Here is a 22,560-nt window from a genome sequence, read left to right on the forward strand (position 1 = left end):
TACTTAAACTTTTTACTAAAGTGATTAACTTCATCAAAACAAATATACATTTTTTCATAAAAATAATTGAACTTTTTAGTAAAGTGAATACTAACTTTTTGGCGAGGGCTTTAAAAGGTAATGACATGAGGATAATTCAGCAAAAGATAGATCACGACCGATGGTGTGATTCCATGACTTATAATAAGCCAAAGGATCTTCTTTTTGGTTTCCATCATCGTACACAAGGCTTATACCATACTCCCTTACATTTCCATAATCTGGTCGGCCCCCATCATAACGAATATATGTTTTTTCAAAGAAATGATTGAACTTTTTAGTAAAGTGAATACTAACTTCATCACCATCTTCAAACTCGTATTTCCCAAACATCCAATGGCTTAACCATACCACAACATCATCACCATCTTCAAACTCATGATCTTCAGGGTGTGCAAAGATCATAGGTTGGTAAGTCCACGAGCAGTTCTTTGTCAAATTCCTTATTTCAATTCTTGAAGGTCCAACTTCTGTCGGGTTTGAAATTGTACTTACAACACATATGTTTAGCCCACAAATCCTACAACTTTTAGGAGATGACGGCAACGTAAATAAATTCCCGTTGCTTCTCTGAGTGAACCACTTTGGAACCTCTTGCCCTTCAATATATGTGCTGAATATTCCATGTTCATAAAGCATCTGTCACTTCCGAGTTTTAGTAATTAGCTTCACTGACATACATATTGAGAGAGAAGAGTTAATGACGGATAAAAAAAAAGGAAGTTGTTCACCTGTGTTGGGACTATTTTTCCTGTGTAAGGATAAAATCCAACCGAATCCGCTATTGATATTTTATAATAACTCAAATAATCTATAGTAGTCCAGCCCAAGCTACGTAGTATTTCTTCATCAATTTGTGCTAAATTTTCCAATTTGAATTTGTCCTGAATCTCTCTCAAAGAATTAGACAATTTACAATTGACAGTTGGTGGTGCTGACCTTTCTGGATAAAATGTTATCCTCTCCAATGACAAACAGGAACCCGTACCCAAATAGTTTATTGTGTTTGGAGCAGACAAGACCGTTTTCAGCCTGTGACAATAGTATAAATAAAGATGATTCAACCTGCTAAGGCTTCTCACACAGTCGGGCAGGAAATCAATTGGATTTCCGGATAAATCCAGATACTTCAACATTGACAGGCTACTAAAATCCTTTGGAAAGGATTCATTGGACAAATTATTATTTTTAAGGGACAATGTTACTAACGAGCTTGGTAAGGAAATTAAAACTGTCTTTAAACTTCGTGGTATCACAATAGCAGGGGGAGGCCTATGACCGGATTCTATGCTAATATTGTCAGCCCGTAGCACTTCTAGCGACTTTATATTCTTTATCTCACATGGAATTTCAACAAGAACAGAACAACCATCTAATAATAGTATTCTAAGCTTCTTTAACTTTCCTATGCTTCTTGGAAGTTTTCTCAACTTTTTGCATCTACTCATATCAAGCATTTCAAGTCTATCACAATGGTCCCCGATTGATTCGCAGACCTGAACTAGACTGGTACATCCTGCGAGTATTAACCTTTTTAGTAGAGGGAATCCAAAGAAATGATCCACAATAACAAGCTCATAGCAATTGCTGAGATTAAGAAACTTAAGTGACCCGAGCAACTGTTAACATAACATATAAAAAAAGCAGCATGTTAATACATGTTAATTGAAAGAAAAATAAGTATAAGCTTGAGATTTAGTACCATGGGCTTCTTCCAAAGTCGTCGTAGCTTGCTATTGGACAGGTCAAGTGCAACTATATCATTCATTTGTAAGTCTGAAGGTATATAACTCAAAGGGAATCCATGCATGCACAGCCATCTCAAACCAACAGGAATATCCTTGTATGATCCATTGAGTTGTACATAGTTCAGTCGGAGCAGTCTTAGATCACACATCTTACTAAAAGCAAGTGTCTCAAACCCACCTTTGCTATTAAGAAATGAGGAATGAAATATTCTTGAAATCCAGCCATATAACCACCAAATAAGAGAGAGAAAAATGTGAGCCCAATTGAGTGATTGCAATGATCTAAATTCAAACTTTCGCATATTCGTACTATATGACTCACATGAAGCTCCATTATCGCATGTTTTCATGTCAAGGACAAGCCCTCGAATTACCATAGTTCCCTAAGAATGAAAGAAACAACGAATTAGCGTGAGGATTACAAGAAATGTCTCACTTAGGTAGAAAGTGTATGAAAGATTATGGAAGTCTCACTTAGGTAAAAATATTTGATGCACTTTACATACTTAAATGTGACTTGTTTCCGGTCTGTAGCCGTACAAAGTGATTAAAGTGTGCATAAATATAGGTGAATGCTAACCTGTCTCCTTTGCAATACATTCACACACTCCTCGTGACGCCATAATAGACTACGCTTCCATGGTTTGTTAGGGTTTTCTTGACGGACTATCTCTCTCCCCATATCTTGGAGAAGTTGATGCATCATCAATATATTAGATGGTCCTACTGTGAGAAGGCATCTATTTATTAGAATCTTGATCCCGGATGATTTGCATATTTTACACGATTTTAGAATTTCTTCAGTAAATTCCCTATGTTCTCCAACAAAGAAGCAAGCAATGTACTTAAACATATCCCTGTCTTTGTCGGATGGCAAAGAGTCGAAACTTATTTTGAGGACCTTTTGAATATCAGGGTAAATGTCATTTTTCCCTAATGATTCTAAGATATCTTCCCACGTTGCATCTTCACTACGTACAGAACTACCCAAAACTTTAAGAGCCAATGGGTGTCCTTTGCAATACCTGACAACCCTTTTTGACTCCTCTTTGTAATCTTCATTCGGTTCATTGCGCCCAAAGGCATGCCAACTTAAAAGCTGCAGTGATTCCTGCTCATTTAAACCTTTAAGAAAGTGCTTTTTATGATTTGGTGGAAGTACTCTTGTTTCAAACAACCTACACTTTTCTGTTAGTAACTCATTTTTAGATGTTACTATGATTTTGCTTCCCCGATGAAGGCCTTTTGTGCCAAGTAAGACATCCAACTGCTCATACTTACCAATACCATCAAGAACTAGAAGAGTTCTTTTCCTAAGTAGTGTCTTCTCGATCCTCTACCCACATTAGTGTTACGTATCTCCATCCAACTTCGATCTTGAATGTCTTTAAGAAGCTGTTTTTGTAAATCAAGCAATCCATCTGGTGGTATACACTTCCTTTCAATATCGTCAAGAAAGCAGCTTCTTTCAAAGTCATGATAGTGCAACTTAAAGACATAATTTGCCAAATATGTCTTTCCAATTCCAGCCATTCCCCATATAGTAAGAATTTCAGTGTTTTGACAGGATTCATCTTTCAGAAATGAAGTGATTTCTCGAATCGAAGACTCCAACCCAATTATATGTGGGATTTCACTCCTTTTGTGTAGATCTAATCTACCATTAATCTCTTTAATAATTCCTTCGATAAGAATTGTCTCCCTTCTGGAACAGATTTAACGACACGAACAAGATACCACACAAGAAATCATCAGAAATACAAAAATAAGCATTGATCTCATCATCGAGTGTATCTATCTTTAAATTCAAAAATATATTTCTTCATTATCCTCACTATTCATTCATACTATTAATTAGTTTAGAGACCACAATTACTAACTAATCAAAATATATAAATGCAGCAGACCTTTTTCTAGAGCTTAATATTGACCCAAATGCTAATTATATATTGAAGTATTGTGTCCCCTATGATATTAGGAGGAAATATTATATGTTCGTTGCTTATTATAAGTATGAGTTATGAGTTATTAATCATGGTTTTTAACTAATTGATTCTTGTGATGAGAGGAATTTTTGACAGTTGAAAGTTTCTTGAAAATATGAAAAACTAGCATATTCTAGTTTGTTGAGAGGTGGGCGTCTCCAAATTTTCTTTTTTATGAAAACGGCAATTTTGGTCTCAACGGCATGCCCTTCATATAACCCAACTCCACTTCTAGAAAAAACCCATTTTGGAAAACCCCTGTCACCATTTGAACCCAAGGTGTTAAGGTTTCCATTATTCTAATACGGAATCCCTGAGTGACTTGAAATCAACAAATTACAGATGGAGTAATCTTAACAGTTTTTTGTAAGGAAGATTTACATATATTCCCCACTTATGGGATATACTTACATATTTCCCCAATAGCCGTTCAACAAAAAAAATATAATGTATATATATTTCCCCAAATTGCAAGATAATAATGCACAAATACAATACTCCTAAGTCCTAAAGCATGCAATGGATATATATGTAATTGATCATTATGATTATGTAATTGATTATCTATTAACAACTTAACAATTATTGATCATATGTTTTTTTTTTATCGAAATAAGAGGAAGAAAGTGTTAAATAATTACCTGGTACCATTTGCTTCCTCCCCTTTTAAATCAGCAACTTGTGCAAGTGCTTTTTCCCATTTCTCCATCTTCTGAGCCCGTTGACTTTTTCTCTCTGCATCAGTTTCCGCCTCCATCTTGTTTTTATGCTGTCTCATCGCATCTCCGAAACTACCTTGTTGCTTCCTCACATCAGTAGGCTTCACATGATAGAATATCGGAATCACAATATGATCAGAGGTCCTACGTTGTTCCAGAATCAACCCCAGCTCATCAAGACACCAAGTGGAAGTAGCGTAATTCTCGGACAGCACGATTACAGAAGCTCTGGAGCATTTGATCGCGTTCTCCAGTTCGGGTTTCAGATCCTCTCCTGTTTGAATCTCGGCATCATCCAGAAATGTGTCGATATTGGCATCCAGAAGTGCCTTGTGGAGGTGATCAGTGAAATTATTACGAGTGTCGGTTCCTCTAAAACTTAGAAACACGTCGTAGTCATAATTAGTTGATGATATACAGTGTTGTGGGATTTCAGTAAGAACAACCATGATGATTGATAAAAATAAAATAAAAAATTGAAGTAGTGTGTGATCAAGTAAAGGAAAGTCAGTCAATGATGAGACATAGGTGAATGAATGATCTAAGATAAAGTGGTCGTCTTTATGTATAACGACCATGGTACGAACAAAGCGGCGGCGGTGGTGGTGGGGAAAGCAGTCTAGTGATGTCGGTGATGGTACTATTGGTGGTGGTGACTGGTGACGGTGTCAAATGGTGTAGGTTGATGTAATTGTGATAGTATAAATTTTTTAGAAGATTAGGGCTTAAAGTGTTAATTATTAAAATAAAGGTTTAGAGTGTAAATTATAATTAATTAAGGACAAAACATAAAAAGTCAAGGGTAATTCTGTAATTTAAAGTTAGAATTACCTAAAATAAAAAGATGGTATTTCTTTTATAAGGGAGTAAAGAAGTAAAGATAGATGGGTGCCCACACATTTTAAAAAGTGAGGGTTAAGTGTGGTGGTTATGGATATGGAAGGCGGGTGTCAGTGATGATGGACACTATTACACTGAAAAGTGATATTATAAAATAAAGAGAGACAAAAAAGTGGTGTGAAGTAAACTGTGAATGTGGATGTATTACTTATTTTAAGGTTAAAGGTAATTTAGAGATATTGTAAAAAATGCTTAAATTTTAAATTCAATTCTCTTTATAAGGATTTTTATAAATATAAAAATAAAATAATAATTGGGTTAACAATGAGTAGAGGCAAACATAACTTTAGGATAATTTCAACGGTACTATTTAGAGTCCTTGTCTTTTTTGTTTAGAGAATTGAAATGTTCATGTTATTGTTCGTGATAAAATACTATAGTTAATTAGCCCCTTTCCAAGAAAGAATTTCATATTTGCCCTCCCTAAACCATCTATATATCAAATATACCCAAGTCAACTTTAAAATATCAAATTTACCCTACCTAACTTTAAATATATCAAATATCCCCATATCATCATTTTAATTACCTTTAAATGTCAAAAAACTCATGAAACTTATTCATCACCTGTTTGTTTCACAATCAAAGTCATATGCTAATGTTGTTCCACAATGTTTTGATAGATTTATATCTGTATAGTTGTCTCTTTTTTTCTTTCTTTTAGAACTAACAAATTCATTTACTCCATATTAGTTATTACGTGCCTTTGCTTATCAAGAAAAATATGCAGATATGTAGCCATTGTTAGTCTTGTTTTATGTTGTTGCAATATGTAGGTATATAGCCTTTGCTCGTACGAGTTCTTGTATGTTGTCTTATGTTTTTGTTGATATATAGTTTGTTTTGTAAAAGAGCCAAAAGGATATACTATTCATTACAAAATTAAAAAACAAGAGTTTATGATTTTTTGAGATTTAAAGGTAATTAAAATGATGAATTTGAGGATATATAACATTTATAAAATTAGGTTGGGAAATTTGATATTTTAAAGTTGAGTTGGGTATATTCAATATATAAATGGGTTATGGAGGGGAAATATCCACTTCGAATGTCAATCTTGGTGCAACGGTGCTTGGCAAAGTAATGCTATTATAAAAAATTGATATACCCTAATACTTCAAAATCCAATTCAAGCAAAGATATATAGTATTTCTTGGTCATTCATTCTTATCTTTTTATTGGCCTAATTTAGTTCTTTTAACGTAGAATTTAAATCAAATATAATCAACACTTCAAAATCTAACTCAATCTTTGGAGATTACATTTTTGTGTCATAATTATTTTATTATTTATTTATTTATATATTCATAAGCAATTTATTATAATATATTTATGTTATAATTTCTATTACAATTCTTTCACTTACAATTTATTATACATATTTTGACTTATTCCATTGCAAATTATCTAAACTTACATTCCAAAAGACAATACCTTACTATGGTTCCTTCCGTTTTTATAACCAAACCACATAACCTTCTTATATTTCAATTCCTTCTTATTTTAAAAACTAATAGTTATACACAGAAAATATATAAAACAACATGATTTATGTTAACACCTATACATACAATCTCTATATATCTATCTCACAATGAATGGGCCCTTAAAGAAAGTGGGTCTGACACTCTTGCATCCCTTCTGAACCGACCTTACCTCAAAGTGTTAAATCTATTTATTAATTTGTAATTTAATTTAATACCTAAATAAAATAAGAGATTAGAAATATACTTGGCATAACCTCATACCCCTATAGTTTCCTCCCCATGGAAATGTGTTAAGTTGTGATTTATAAAACATTTATCTATTCTTTTTAATATCTTAATTATTAAGTAGAAATATAACTATCAAAATCGTACCTACCCATGCAATGCTTTTGACTAGTGTCAAAATTATCATATTTTTGCTTTTTTTTGTTTGTAAGGTAAAATTTACAAATAAATTTATGAGAAAATTTCAATATATCACCCTGTGATTTGTCATTTGATCAATTTTCACCACTCTATTTTTTTTTTATTATTACATCACCTTGTGGTGACTTTTTGTATCATTAAACACCCCTCTCCTAAACGTCCGTTTGCAACTTGTCGTTAACCCCCTCACGTGCATACCACGTGAGGGTATATTGGTCATTTTACCTTCAAACATTTTCTTCCTCTGTTGATTGTCTTTCAAAGATCTAAACACCATCCTTTTGATTGTCTTTCAAAGATCAAACTTATCTTTTTTCTTACATCCAAACACAAAAAACTTCATGAACAACAAAATCCCAAAAACCAAATTAACAACCCAAAACACCAATAAAATCTTCTCACAACCCTAAATACATCTCTAAATGTCATATGAACTTACAGAAGTGACTAAATACATCTCTGCCTACCTAAAACCTATGTACATCCAAACAACCAGAAAATCCAATACAATAAACACAAATCAAAATTAGACGAAACTGGGAACCATATATTTGGATACACCTTATGCTTTCAAGTTACCATATCCATCGACATATGGTGTCAACACCTAGTTTCAATAATTTCCAACTAGTTTCTTTCATATTTACACAAGCATGACAATATGACATACATACATCCAGATCTAGAAAAAAACAACCTTAGATCCAGCAAGAAAAGGAAAAAAATATTAAAAAGAAACTAGAGCGATTGGTGCCGATGCTAGTGTTGGTCGAAGACGGTCATGGTGGTGATTGTGCCAGTGGTGGTGGTGGTATGTGCCGGTGGTCCTAGTGGTGGCGGAGGATGTTGTGGCGATGGAGGCATGGGGTGGATGTGAAAACAGAGGAATTGCATAAAATACGATGATTCAAGCTCATTGCCCCATTTTCCCAAATCCCCAAAAAGCGTCATCAAAGACATGACAACATCTGCTTCTTGTTCTTGTTCGATTTTTTCGGATAGCATAATTGTTGAAGCATTATTATTACTAATTTGGTTATTATTATAAACATTCATAGAGATTGAAGATGAAGTTTGTGATTTTATTGTGAAATTTAGATAAAAGAAAAAAGAAGATAGATTTTATTGTGATGAAATTTTGTGATTGGATTTAAGGTTGTGAGAAGATTTTATTGGTGTTTTGGGTTGTTAATTTGGTTTTTGGGATTTTGTTGTTCATGAAGTTTTTTCGGTTTGGATGTAGAGAAAAAAAATAAGATTGATTTAAAAAGAAGTTGAAGGATGGTGTTTAGATTTTGGAAAGACAATCAAAAGAGGAAGAAAGTGTTTGAAGGTAAAATGACCAATATACCCTTATGTGGTATGCACGTGAGGGGGTTAACGGCGAGTTGCAAATGGACATTTAGGAGAGGGGTGCTTAATGATACAAAAAGTCACCACAGGGTGATGTAATAATATAAAAAAAAAAAAGGGACAAAAATTGCTAAAATGACAAAGCACATAGTGATGTAATGAAGTTTTCTCTAAATTTATTAAAGGAGTGGAATTAAAATTTGTACACATAATCTCGATCTTAACGAGTTGTGCAAATTAAGCCCGTATCGAGAATCTTTAGATGTTTTTTCCTTGTATCTGGTCTCAAGATTAATAGCCAAAAATCCTGTTTCTATGGAATAAACCTTCCATTAGAAGGTTGTACCAGTTCTTGTGAGACCCTCATGTGCAAATCTGGGCAATTTCCAATCACATACCTTGGACTAATTGTTGGCTCCAATATGAATCTCATCAAAAATTGGGCACCTCTCATCAAAACCTTTGAAATCCGCCTATCTCTTTGGAAAGCCTCCACCCTTTCTCTTGGTGGATGTATCACTCTTATTAAATCCGTGCTTGATAGTCTCCTTTCTTACTTCTTCTCCTTGTACAAGGCACCGGTAAGTGTTCTTTTCAAACTTGAATCTATTCGTAGATCATTTTTTTTGGGGGGGGGGGGGGGGGGGGGGGTTCCTCATCTAGTAGGAAAATACCTTGGGTTTCTTGGGAGCGTGTGATCTCCCCTGTGGATTCGGGTAGGCTCGGGCTGGGTAGTTTACAAATAAAAAATCTTTCTTTTTTGTCTAAATGGTGGTGGAGATTTCGTACAGAAACTACTAGTTTATGGACTCAAGTTATCACTGCCATTCATCACTCGTCTAGGAATTGCTCTCCTGTTCCTGTCCGTAATAACTTCGTGGGAGCTTGGAAAACCATTGCGGGTTTAAGCTCTCACTTATCCGAGTTTGATATTGCTCTTGAGTGTTTTATTACAGGTTCACTTGGCAACGGTAACATTCTTAGGTTTTGGATTGACACCTGGATGGGAGACGAACCTTTAAGGTCGACCTTTCCTGATCTTTTCAAGCTCGAAAAAGAAAAGAATTGCTTAATCAAGGATCGATGCACAGGTGCTGGTACTTTCTCACAATGGGAATGGAGATGGACACGACCACCATCCACCACAACTGAACTGCAACAGTTATTGGTTCTACTATCTCGGCTCCAAAGAACTCACTTGTCTGGCGATAATGATTCATGGGAATGGAAACTAGACAACTCTCTTTCCTTCACAGTTAAATCCATGAGATCCAAACTCGAGAATGCAACTGTTGGGCCCAAGCAATGGGCTTTCCCCTGGAAAAGTTTCGCGCCCCTCAAGGTCAACATACTGGCATGGCGTATTGAGATGCAATGTATACCCACGATTGATCGTCTTTTACAAAGGAATATCAATGTCCCTTCTTCTCTTTGCTCCTTATGTAACTCTCAAAATGAAAACACTGAACACCTCTTCATTCATTGTTCCTTTACAAAATCATTATGGGTCTTCCTTCAATCTTGGTGTCGGCTGCCTATTCAAACACCCGAAAACCTTCACGAACTCATGGAATATCATAAGACAATTTACACAAACCTCCACAAACAGAAACTCATTCATCTAGTCATTCTTAGTTTCTGTTGGATAGTTTGGAAGAGTAGAAACGACCATATTTTTTCCAACAAATCGCCCTCCCTTCGTTTTGCCATTAAGGAACTAAAAGGGTTAAGTTTTCTTTGGTTGAATAATAGAGCAACCTCTGACCCATTGGAACTGTTTTAATTTTTAATCTCTGTAATACTCTTTTTAGTTCCCCGCAATTGTATGTTCTAGCTTCTTGCTAGATTTCATATAAATTAAATATCTTTTTAATGTTAAAAAAAAAAGCCCGTCTTGAGCCAAACTCGAGATCGCTTAATTTAAATGTGCCGAGCTCAAGCTCCGACCTGAATTCGACTTCTCGACTTGACTACTTTACATTCGAAAAACTTACAACTCATTTATAAGGTTGAGTAAAAACAACCGTTTCCTCCAAAACATATAAAGTGCAAACACCAATGGCACCAATACACTCCACGACACACACACCAGATTGTTGAACCAAAATTAAATCTATCAACAAACCCAGAAATTAAATTATGCTATGATCCCAAAAATTCAATATATTTTATTTAAATCCCATAATGTCAATTGCCACACGTTTCAGGGTTCCAATTCGTAAATCATCATCTCCACTAATCAAGAAATTAGGAATAGGGTTTTGTCAGAAAGAGGTTTATTAGGGTGTTGACATGTGAAGAACAAGACTTGGTTAATGATGATATTGAGTGTGTTAAGAGTAGAAAGTTTGTTGCTTTATGGGGTAATGGTGATTATGGGAGGTTGGGTTTAGGCAGTTTGGAATCGAAATGGAGACCCGCTTTTGTTTCGAGTTTTGGAGATGGTAGTTTGCGTGAGATTGCGTGTGGCGGTGCTCATAAGTTGTTTTTGACAGGTTGAATTTGGTTTTTAATACTTTTTATTATTGATTTTGAAATATTATGTTTAGTGTACTATCTGAATGCAGGGTCTTAGAATAATTGATTTTGTATTATTGGTTGTTGGGTTAACTTTTTAGTAGTGCTTGATTTAATTGGGATAAAAAAGTAAATTTTTTTCAGGGCCTTTATAATTTCGTCTTTATACGGCTTAGGTTTTAGTAATTTGATAATTATAGGAAGGCTGCAAATACTCAGAGACAGCCCTTTGATAGACTTAATGACAAATGTAATTTAGGGGTCGTTTGTTTTATTACTATGAATCACCGTGGATATGACTAAACACTTGTATTGGGAATGAAAGTCGTTCCTCCATTGAGGACTGAACACTTGTATTTCCATGGACCAAACACTAACATAATTAGGACTAGAAGTTATAAAGGTTATCTTCGGTTTGGGGATTAAAGGGACGGGTTTGATCTAAGATTTAAGTTAGTGGGAATCCTTAAAATTATGTTTTATACTTTTTTGTATACTTGTATTGAGATATGAATTCAATGAGATAGTATGTGGTTTACAGACACTGGAACTGTGTATGCTGCTGGACTCAATGATTGTGGACAGTTGGGTGTGGCAGATGGTAAAGGCTACACAATTGTACGGTATTCATGCTTCTTGTCATTTTATAATTGTTTGCTTTTCATGCCTTGTTTCTTGCGTGTTACTACATATTTATGAACTTGTCACTCCCAAAATCATGGCAGTTTGAGTCAGTGCTAGTCTTTATCACTGGTTAATCGTAAAATGCTAGAATTTATGGTATAAACAATGTTTTGGAGTATGCATTATGAAGGCATGGTCTCTTAAATGCATTAATATCTGGGAACTTGTTTCTCCTCTATTTTGTTAACTTTTCTAACATTGTCTGTGAGTCTACTTGTGTATAATATATATTTTACATGGAGTGGCTTGTCGTGGCAGGACCTACTTGAAGTTTCTGGACTTCCCGGGAATATTGTGAAAATATCAGCTGGTTATTATCACCTGTCAGCTATTACAGGTTCGTAGCATCCTATTAAGTTGAGGCTTTTATAAAGATATATTGAACTTCAAATGGGCCTCTTATCAGTTGCATAAAACATGTTTTTATTGCATAAAGTGGGGAACTATATGTCATATGTGTGGGGCGAAATTATCAGTTGCATAAAACATGTCTTCATTAAGTATTGATTCTCTGCATTATATGTACTTGATGAGGCATTCTTGTAGAGGATAATCAGGCCATTTTCTTTTAGTCTTCAGAACTAATTGAATGAGATAAAGGAGCATGATATATCAGTGATATGCAGTTTTCTTTTCCATTTGACATGTAGTTCTCTTATTTCTATCTTTTGTGTAACGCTGCTTGCATTTAGATGGTAATGTTTACACTTGGGGATGGGGTGGCGCTATGGGCACCTTTTTTGAAGAGGAGCATTCTTCTGGTGGATAATTGGTATGTTCCATATCTACTACCAATTATCTTATAATTCATCTGTTTGTTGGCTGTTCTACTGCCCTGTAAGCCTGTTTTCTTTTTGGTTAAGTTTTTGAATCTACTGGTTGGACCCGCTAGAGATAGCGTAAGCCAAAGTGACTCGTTCATAAGTAGAATGGGTTGGAATTACCATTTTTAAAGATGTGATTGAAGTATACTTTGTTATATGTAGCTTTTTTGTGCTATCATCTTTTTTAACAGTGAGTTAGTAATTAGTAGTTAGCAATTCACATTCGAGACACCACAGTGACATCCAATTAGGCAATATGCGGAGCTTGAACAACTTGGTCTTGATATGACTCTTTGTTATATCTTTAGAGTATCGTATAATGGTGATATTAAATGTTTTTATTCTTTCTCAGCTTGGTCTTGATTAATTGCCTTGAAAAAGGAAACATGTGTTTTCCTAGCAAGTAATCATGACCAGTGGCGGTTCTAGTGTATAGCTAGGGGGTTCAATAGACCACCCTTATTCCTTTAAAAATTAAAATCTTTTATAGAGACCATGGAAGGATTTATATGAACCTCCTTGAAATTGAAGTTGGAACCCCCCCTTAAACTTTTAACAAATACTCGTAATATGAACTTATTTACGTTCTAAAATTTACAATCTAATGGTTTATACGGTCATAATTGTTATAAAGCAATAGTATACTCTGTAATGGGAAATACCCAAATAGGTTTTCCCTTCTTTAGTTGCAGGCTTTATTGAAAAAGACGAAGAACAACATATAAAAGAAAGATCCAAACATTTACAAATTTTCTAATCCCTCATGATTGTTACAAGTTCAATTTTTACCCTTTTAGTTTAAAATTTATTAATTAAAGAACCAATTTAAGAATTTTTTATTAATCGTTAATCTAAATAACTACATATGATTCATAAGTGATATTAGTAATTTATAAACATTTTGTTTAAAACTATCAAAGATATATAATAAAAATAAAAATAATAATAATAATAATAATAATAATAATAATAATATTAGTTGTAACAATCTTTTTTAATCTTTTAACGACATTATTAAGTTTATGTTCATATATACGAGATTACGAGGTGGGTACCCGTGCAATGCGCGGCGGTGGCGGCAATGGGTGGTGATGGTGGCAGTGGTGGTAACGATGTAGTTATTAATCTAAAAGTAATTGATGTAATGGTAGTGTATTTATTTTATGGTTAAGGGATGCATTTTTGTAAATAATTTTATTAAGAGTATTATAGATATATTAGGTGGAAATATTTAAATTAATGAATAAAGGAGATAGTTTAGATAAATATGGTTGGAAAATATTTTAGGGATATATGGGGTATATTTATTGTGTGAGTTAGGAATGTGTTTGAAAATTAAGGGTATTTTAGATATTTTAAAGGTAGAGAGTTGAAAAGAGGGGAGAGTAGTTTGTTTTATACTAGAGTATAGATATAGAATAGATATAGATATAGATTAGACCCGACCCGCCTCGATCCGATCCGGTCATTTTATTGTGTTAACCAAGTTATCACAAAGAACTGCCTATTATTTTGTCTGTGTTACCTTCTTTATTACAGATTATATCATACCCGAACATAATACACCTGTAACATCTATGTTCTAATCAGCTTTTGTGAATGCAGGGCCTAGGAGATGATGCAGATTATGTTGAACCTACGATGGTTGACTTTTGTGAGAATGTGAAAGCATCACAGATCTCGTGTGGATTTAATCACACCGGAGCAGTACTCGAATACAACTGATTGCAAATAAAGAAGGAAGCGTGTCTCGTTTTTCTTCACCTTCAAATTTTGAATGTACAACCAAGTTGGTGATGAGCTATCACGATGCAGATGGTCTAATGGTCTATACAAGTACAAATAGCAGTGATACACAATAAGAGGTCAAGCATGTAAAACGTCTCCAAAACTTCAAGTGATACACGTAGGGTATATTAAAAATATACACCTAAGCGTAGAGCGACAACTACTGATCTTTGATGACGACCACAATGAATATGAGTTCGTTGCTGAAACCCAAGCACAAGGTCCAATCGATTTATATATTTTTGTAATTAATATATATGTTAGATGTTATTTTTATCCATGTTAATATTTATACTCGTATTATTTTAATATTATAGAGAATCTTTTCAAAAAGAAGATGTTAATGTATTTTATCATTTCTAATAAAATTTAATCAAGGTAAATGCGTATCACATCACTAAAATGGTGGGAAATGATGATATCTATAAGTGAAGGTAAGAGAATTTATAAGATCGAAAGTCTTGATATCCAATCATTTTCATCATTTTTATATTTAAAGAAGACGACTTTTCTTTAAAAGTCTCATCATCTTATCTTTAAATCATTCATTCACCTATATCTAACCATTGACTGACTTTGCTTCACTTCACTTCACCCACTCCTTCATTTTTATTTTTTTGGATCAATCATCATGGTTGTTCTTACTGAAATCCCACAAGACTGTACATCAACTAATTACCATTATGAGTATGATGTGTTTTTAAGTTTTAGAGGAACCGACACTCGTAATAATTTCACTGATCACCTCCACAAGGCTCTTCTGGATGCCAATATCGACACATTTCTGGATGATGCCGAGATTCAAACAGGAGAAGATCTGAAACCCGAATTGGAGAACGCGATCAAATCGTCGAGAGCTTCTGTTATCGTGCTGTCCGAGAATTACGCTACTTCCACTTGGTGTCTTGATGAGCTGGCATTGATTCTGGAACAACGTAGTAGGACCTCTGATCATATTGTGATTCCGATATTCTATCATGTGAAGCCTACTGATGTGAGGAAGCAACAAGGTAGTTTCGGAGATGCGATGAGACAGCATAAACAGAAGATGGAGGCGGAAACAAATGCGGAGAGAAAAAGTCAACGAGCTCAGAAGATGGAGAAATGGGAGAAAGCACTCGCAGAAGTTGCTGATTTGAAAGGGGAGGAAGCAAATGGTACCAGGTAATTATTAAAACACTTTCTTCCTCCTATTTCTATGATGATCCATAATTGTCTAGTTTATTTTAAATGGCTTGGATTACTCATTTACTTCATCTTGTCGATTTCAAGTCACTCGAGATTTGGTAATATCCTCACAGCTTGCATAGGTATAAAAATGAATGTTTATAAAGAATTTACATCGCCAATGTGGGGTTGCCTCTTGGGGTGAAGATCAAGTTATCCCTAGCAGGGTGATCTTAAGATTATTTAGGATGATAGTTAAGGAGTAGGGTAAAATTTCCGTTAAATAAAAACCAAACAACCTTTTTAATACTTCAGCCCCTCGAGTTAAATTGCTCCACCTCTCAACAAACTTGAATATCTTCAGAAGTTTTTCAGATTCTCAACAATTCGTCTCACCACAAGAGTTACTTATAATAAGCAACAAACAAAGATAATTTTTTCCTTTTCATACCAGTATATACTATATAATTAGCATTTGGGTCAACAATATGCACACTCACGTACTGTTTCTTCAGCTCTGGAAGAAGTTCTGCTGCATATATATATTTTGGCCAGTTATTAGTTTGTGGTTACCGAATTAATAGTATGATTACTGAGGTTAATGAAGAAGATACACTGGATAATGAGATTAATACTTATCTGTATATATCTGATGATTTCTTGCGTGGTATCTTGTTCTTGTTGTCGAATATGTTCCAGAAAAGAGACAGTTCTTATTGAAGGAATTATTAAAGAGATTAGTGGCAGATTAGATCTACACAAAAGGAGTGAAATCCCACATATAATTGGGTTGGAGTCTTCGATTCGAGAAATCACTTCATTTTTGAAAGATGAATCCTATCAAAACACTGAAACTCTTACTATATGGGGAATGGCTGGAATTGGAAAGACATATTTGGCAAACTATGTCTTTCAGTTGCACTATCAAGACTTTGAAAGAAGCTGCTTTCTTGAAGATATTGAAAGAAAGTGTATACAACCAGACGGATTGCTGGATTTACAAAAACGGCTTCTTAAAGACATTCGAGATGGTAGTTGGATGGAGATACGTAACAATAATGTGGGTACCTCTAGGATCGAGAAAACACTACTTAGGAAAAGAACTCTTCTAGTTCTAGATGGTATTGATAAGTCGGAGCAATTGGATGTGTTACTTGGCACAAAAGGCCTTCATCGGGGAAGCAAAATCATAGTAACATCTAAAAGTGGATTGTTAACAGAAAAGTGTAGGTTGTTTGAAACTAGAGTTTCACCAAATCATAAAAAGCTCTTCCTTAATGGTTTAACTGAGAAAGAATCACTGCAGCTTTTAAGTTGGCATGCCTTTGGGCGCAATGAACCTAACGAAGACTACAAAAAGGAGTCAAAAAGGGTTGTGGAATATTGCAATGGACACCCATTGGCTCTTAAAGTTTTGGGTAGTTCTGTACGTAGTGAAGATGCCACGTGGGAGGATATCTTAGAATCATTAAGGAAGAATGACATTTACCCTGATATTCAAAAGGTCCTCAAAATAAGTTTTGACTCTTTGCCATCTGACAACGACAGGGATATGTTTAAGTACATTGCGTGCTTCTTTGTTGGAGAAGATGGAGAATTTACTGAAGAAATACTAAAATCTTGTAAGATATGCAAATCATCCGGGATAAAGATTCTAATAAATAGATGCCTTCTTACAGTAGGATCCACATATAAGTTGGAGATGCATCAACTTCTCCAAGATATGGGGAGAGATATAGTCCATCAAGAACACCCTGAGAAGCCATGGAAGCGTAGTCTATTATGGCGTCACGAGGAGTGCGTGAATGTGTTGCAAAAGAGACAGGTTAGCATTTACCTATATTTATGTACACTTAAATCACTTTGTACGGCTAGACCGGAAAAAGTCTCATGTATGTATGTAAAGTGCAGCAAATATTTTTACATTAATCTGTAAAAAAAAAAGTGGATCTTACACTTTTGACTTCGATAATCCTTCATACACTTTCTACCTAAGTGAGACATTTCTTTTGATCCTCGCGCTAATTTGTTGTTTCTTTCATTCTTAGGGAACAATGCTAATTCGAGGGCTTGTCCTCGACATGAAAACATGCGACAAAGGCGCTTCATGCGAGTCATATAGTACCAATATGCGAAAGTTTGAATTTAGATCATTGCAATCACTCAATTGGGCTCACATTCTTCTCTCGCTTATTTGGTGGTTATATGGCTGGATTTGGAGAATATTTCATTCCTCATTTCTTAATAGCAAAGGTGGGTTTGAGACACTTGCTTTTAGTAAGATGTGTGATCTAAGACTACTCCGACTGAACTATGTACAACTCAATGGATCATACAAGGATTTTCCTCCTGGTTTGAGATGGCTGTGTATGCATGGATTCCCTTCGAGTTATATACCTTCAGACTTACAAATGAAGGATATAGTTGCACTTGACCTGTCCAATAGCAAACTACGACGTCTTTGGAAGAACCCCATAGTACTAAACCTCGAGCTTTTCTTTTCGGTTCATGGTTTATCTCTTTATCATTTAACATGTACTAACATGCTGCTTTTTATTTATGTTGTGTTAACAGTTGCTCGGGTCACTTAAGTTTCTAAATCTCAGCAATTGCTGTGAGCTTGTTAGTGTGGGACATTTCTCTGGATTCCCTCTACTTAAAAGGTTAATACTCGCAAGATGTACTAGTCTAGTTCAGGTCTGTGAATCGATCGGGAACCATTGTGATAGACTTGAAATGCTTGATATGAGTGAATGCAATAAGCTGAGAAAACTTCCAAGAAGCATAGGAAAGTTAAAGAAGCTTAGAATACTATTATTAGATGGTTGTTCAGTTCTTACTGAATTTCCATGTAAGATAAAGGATATAAAGTCACTAGAAGTGCTACGGGCTGACAATACTAGCATAGAATCTGGTCATAGGCCTCCCTCTGCTATTGTGATACCACGAAGTTTAAAGACAGTTTTAATTTCCTTACCAAGCTCGTTAGTAAGATTGTCCCTTAAAAATAATAATTTGTCCAATGAATCCTTTCCAAAGGATTTTAGTAGCATGTCAATGTTGAAGGATCTGGATTTATCTGGAAATCCAATTGATTTCCTGCCCGACTGTGTGAGAAGCCTAAGCAGGTTGAATGCTCTTGAGTTATACACTTGTCGTAGGCTGAAAACGGTCTTGTCTGCTCCGAGCACAATAAATTATTTGGGTACGCTTGGATGTTCCTCGTTGGAGAGAATAACGTTTTATCCAGAAAGGTCAGCACCAACCGCTGGAATCAATTATCATAATGCTAGTTCTTTGAGAGAGATCCAGGACAAGTTCAAGTTGGAAGATTTAGCACAAATAGATGAAGAAATGCTACATAGTTTGGGCTGGACTAATATAGAATATTTGAGTCATTATGAAATGTCAATGGCGAATCCGGTGGGATTTTATCGTTACACAGGAAAGATAGTCCCAACACAGGTGCGCCTCTTTTCTTATCCGTCATTAACTCTTCTCTCTCAATATGTATGTCAGTGAAGCTAATTACTAAAACTCGGAAGTGACAGATGCTTTATGAACATGGAATATTCAGCACATATATTGAAGGGCAAGAGGTTCCAAAGTGGTTCACTCAGAGAAGCAACGGGAATTTATTTACGTTGCCGTCATCTCCTAAAAGTTGTAGGATTTGTGGGCTAAACATATGTGTTGTAAGTACAATTTCAAACCCGACAGAAGTTGGCCCGTCAAGAATTGAAATAAGGAATTTGACAAAGAACTGTTCCTGGACATACCACCCTATAATCTTTGCACACCCTAAAGATCATGAGTTTGAAGATGGTGATTATGTTATGGTATGGTTAAGTCATTGGATGTTCGGGAACAACGAGTTTGAAGATGGTGATGAAGTTAGTATTCACTTTAGTAAGAAGTTTGAGTATTTTAATGAAAAAACTTTGATCTACTACAAGGCTGACCAACAAGATTATGGAAATGTAAAGGAGTATGGTATCAGCCTTGTGTACGATGATGGAAACAAAAAAGAAGATACTTTAGCTTATTATAAGTCATGGAATCACGTCATTGGCCGTGATTTGTCTATTGCTAAAGTATCGTCTGGTCATTACCTTCTAAAGTACTGGTCTAGAATCTTTGATACTTTATATTATTAATATCCGTATAATATACTATTGTTATATAAATTCTATCTAGTTAATAATAATAAAAATGTTAAAATATAAACATCTTTATTAAATGCATTGGTTTTTCATAATGATAGCCATGAGAAATATGTACTATTAAAATATTTGTCCTAAGACTTAAGACTCAAGATCTAATAATAATAATAATAATAATAATAATAATAATAATAATAATAATAATAATAATAATAATAATAATAATAATAATAATATAATAATAATAATAATATAATAATAATAATAATAATAATAATAATAATAATAATAATAATAATAATAATAATAATAATAATAATAATAATAATAATAATAAAATATAATAATAATAATATAATAATAATAATAAATAATAATAATAATAATAATAATAATAATAATAATAATATAATAATAATAATAATATAATATAATAATAATAATAATAATAATAATAATAATAATAATAATAAAATAATAATAATAATAATAATAATAATAATAATATAATATAATAATAATAATAATAATAATAATAATAATAATAATAATAATAATAATAATAATAATAATAATAATAATAATAATAATAATAATAATAATAATAATAATAATAATAATATAATAATAATAATAATAATAATAATAATAATAATAATAATAATAATAAAATAATAATAATAATAATAATAATATAATAATAATAATAATAATAATAATAATAATAATAATAATAATAATAATAATAATAATAATAATAATAATAATAATAATAATAATAATAATATAATAATAATAATAATAATAATAATAATAATAATAATAATAATATAATAATAATAATAATAATAATAATAATAATAATAATAATAATAATAATAATAATAATAATATAATAATAATAATAATAATAATAATAATAATAATAATAATAATATAATAATAATAATAATATAATAATAATAATAATATAAAATAATAAAATAATAATAATAAAATAATAATAATAATAATAATAATAATAATAATATAATAATAATAATAATATAATAATAATAATAATATAATAATAATAATAATAATAATAATAATAATAATAATAATAATAATAATAATAATAATAATAATAATAATAATAATAATAATAATAATAATAATAATAATAATAATAATAATAATAATAATATAATAATAATAATAATAATAATAATAATAATAATAATAATAATAATAATAATAATAATAATAATAATAATAATAATAATAATAATAATAATAATAATAATAATAATAATAATAATAATAATATTTATTTCTTTTAAAATATAATAGTTATTTAAGGTTGTCAAAATTAACTATTTACTTATTTGAATTTGGTTATAAATTATTATTAAATTATTATCTTTTTGTCTGTTACATAGCTCTTATTTTTTTATTATTTTTTTAAATCTACTTTTCATAAATGATAAATAAAAAATGAGAATGAAAAATAAAAATTATGATTACAATCACTGCTCAGTATATAAGTTTAACTTTGTTAGGTATTTATATCTTTGTGAAGTCCCTTTACTCGATGGTTTAACCCATAAGTGTAGAATAACAAGTTAAGTATTGAACTAGAATGGACTAGTATCACTAATCTAATTTGATCGAAATACTTAAAGTTATGAAGTATAACTGTTAAGATCGAGAGTATTTAGGCAAGTTCACCAAATTGCAAAAAAGCAATTTGGACGAGGGAAATGACTTGATAATTGTAGCAAAAAGTAATATTTAATTCTTTTTGTTGTACAAATTAAGTTTCATGCATTTAAGGATATAACATTTATTCCTTAAAATGCATTGGTTAAAGTACATGAATAAAGTCACATTGATGTGACTTCTTGTACTTTAACCAACCATCTTTACACGCACGTAAGAACTTTTAACAAAGGACAAATTGATTGCCCGGATAAAAGCATGTAAAGGTAAACAAGTCAATTCCTCATAATCAGTGTTCAGACTTGTAAGGTCTAGAATACTGACAAGGACTCCAGTCAGGAGATCTGGTAAGACTGTTAGTGGGCTCTGCCATTTGTCAGTCTTTTTTCTCTAGACTTCAGTCTTCGACCTCAGTGAGAATGTTTTCAGTGGAATGATCTTGACTGGAGTGAAGTCCAGTGAACTAATCTGGTGGAATCTAGATTCCTGTACAAGTAAATAGTTCACTAGCCTTCTCATAATTTCTGAAGAAATCTTCAGTGGGCTCCAGTCTTCAAGTCTGGAGCGAGTCCAGTAAAACTGGACCTAACAAAATAATTAAAAAAATATAAATATTTATGATATATATATATATATATATTAAAAACAAAGGTACGAAAATGCGTGTAAAGAATAGTAACGGGCCATTTTATTTGTTTGGGCCCATTTTCATTTTCTTAATGGGCTAACTTCATTTTATTTTAGACCCATCTTACATTCTTAATTTTGGGCTTGACAAATTATGTTTTGATCTTTTAAATTGCTTCTAATTTGTTTACAAAGATCACTTATTTTAATTGCATATTATTATTTTTTAAGTTTGTAACATTTTTAAGATTATCTCATGTTATTACAAGTGAATTATTACATAGTATATATACAAATAACAGTAGGGTGTATGTTTTGAATATATACACCTAACCATCTCCGAAAAATTTGTTTGCAATACTGATTAGTTTCAATGTTATTTCAGTTGATGTTTTATTATTATGGATTATTTTTGTTTCACTTTCTATTTTC

At 32.7% G+C, this 22,560-nt stretch overlaps 1 long non-coding RNA gene and 2 pseudogenes across 2 annotated transcripts; 2 read left to right on the forward strand and 1 right to left on the reverse strand.

Moving 5' to 3' along the window:
- Positions 1-377: 377 nt before the first annotated feature.
- LOC122580855 lies at positions 378-5,007 on the reverse strand (annotated as a pseudogene).
- Positions 5,008-10,577: 5,570 nt separating this feature from the next.
- On the forward strand, positions 10,578-14,862 carry LOC122582856. Of its 2 annotated transcripts, none has more exons than XR_006321255.1 (5): positions 10,578-11,152; positions 11,716-11,797; positions 12,117-12,195; positions 12,551-12,630; positions 14,288-14,862. It is a non-coding gene; the product is annotated as an uncharacterized LOC122582856 (long non-coding RNA). The 2 variants fall into 2 exon arrangements; XR_006321256.1 differs by having other exon boundaries at positions 11,716-11,792.
- Positions 14,863-15,020: 158 nt separating this feature from the next.
- On the forward strand, positions 15,021-19,383 carry LOC122583943 (annotated as a pseudogene).
- Positions 19,384-22,560: the final 3,177 nt, after the last annotated feature.

This window comes from Erigeron canadensis, chromosome 9 (genome assembly GCF_010389155.1).
Source record: "Erigeron canadensis isolate Cc75 chromosome 9, C_canadensis_v1, whole genome shotgun sequence".
NCBI lineage: Eukaryota > Viridiplantae > Streptophyta > Magnoliopsida > Asterales > Asteraceae > Erigeron > Erigeron canadensis.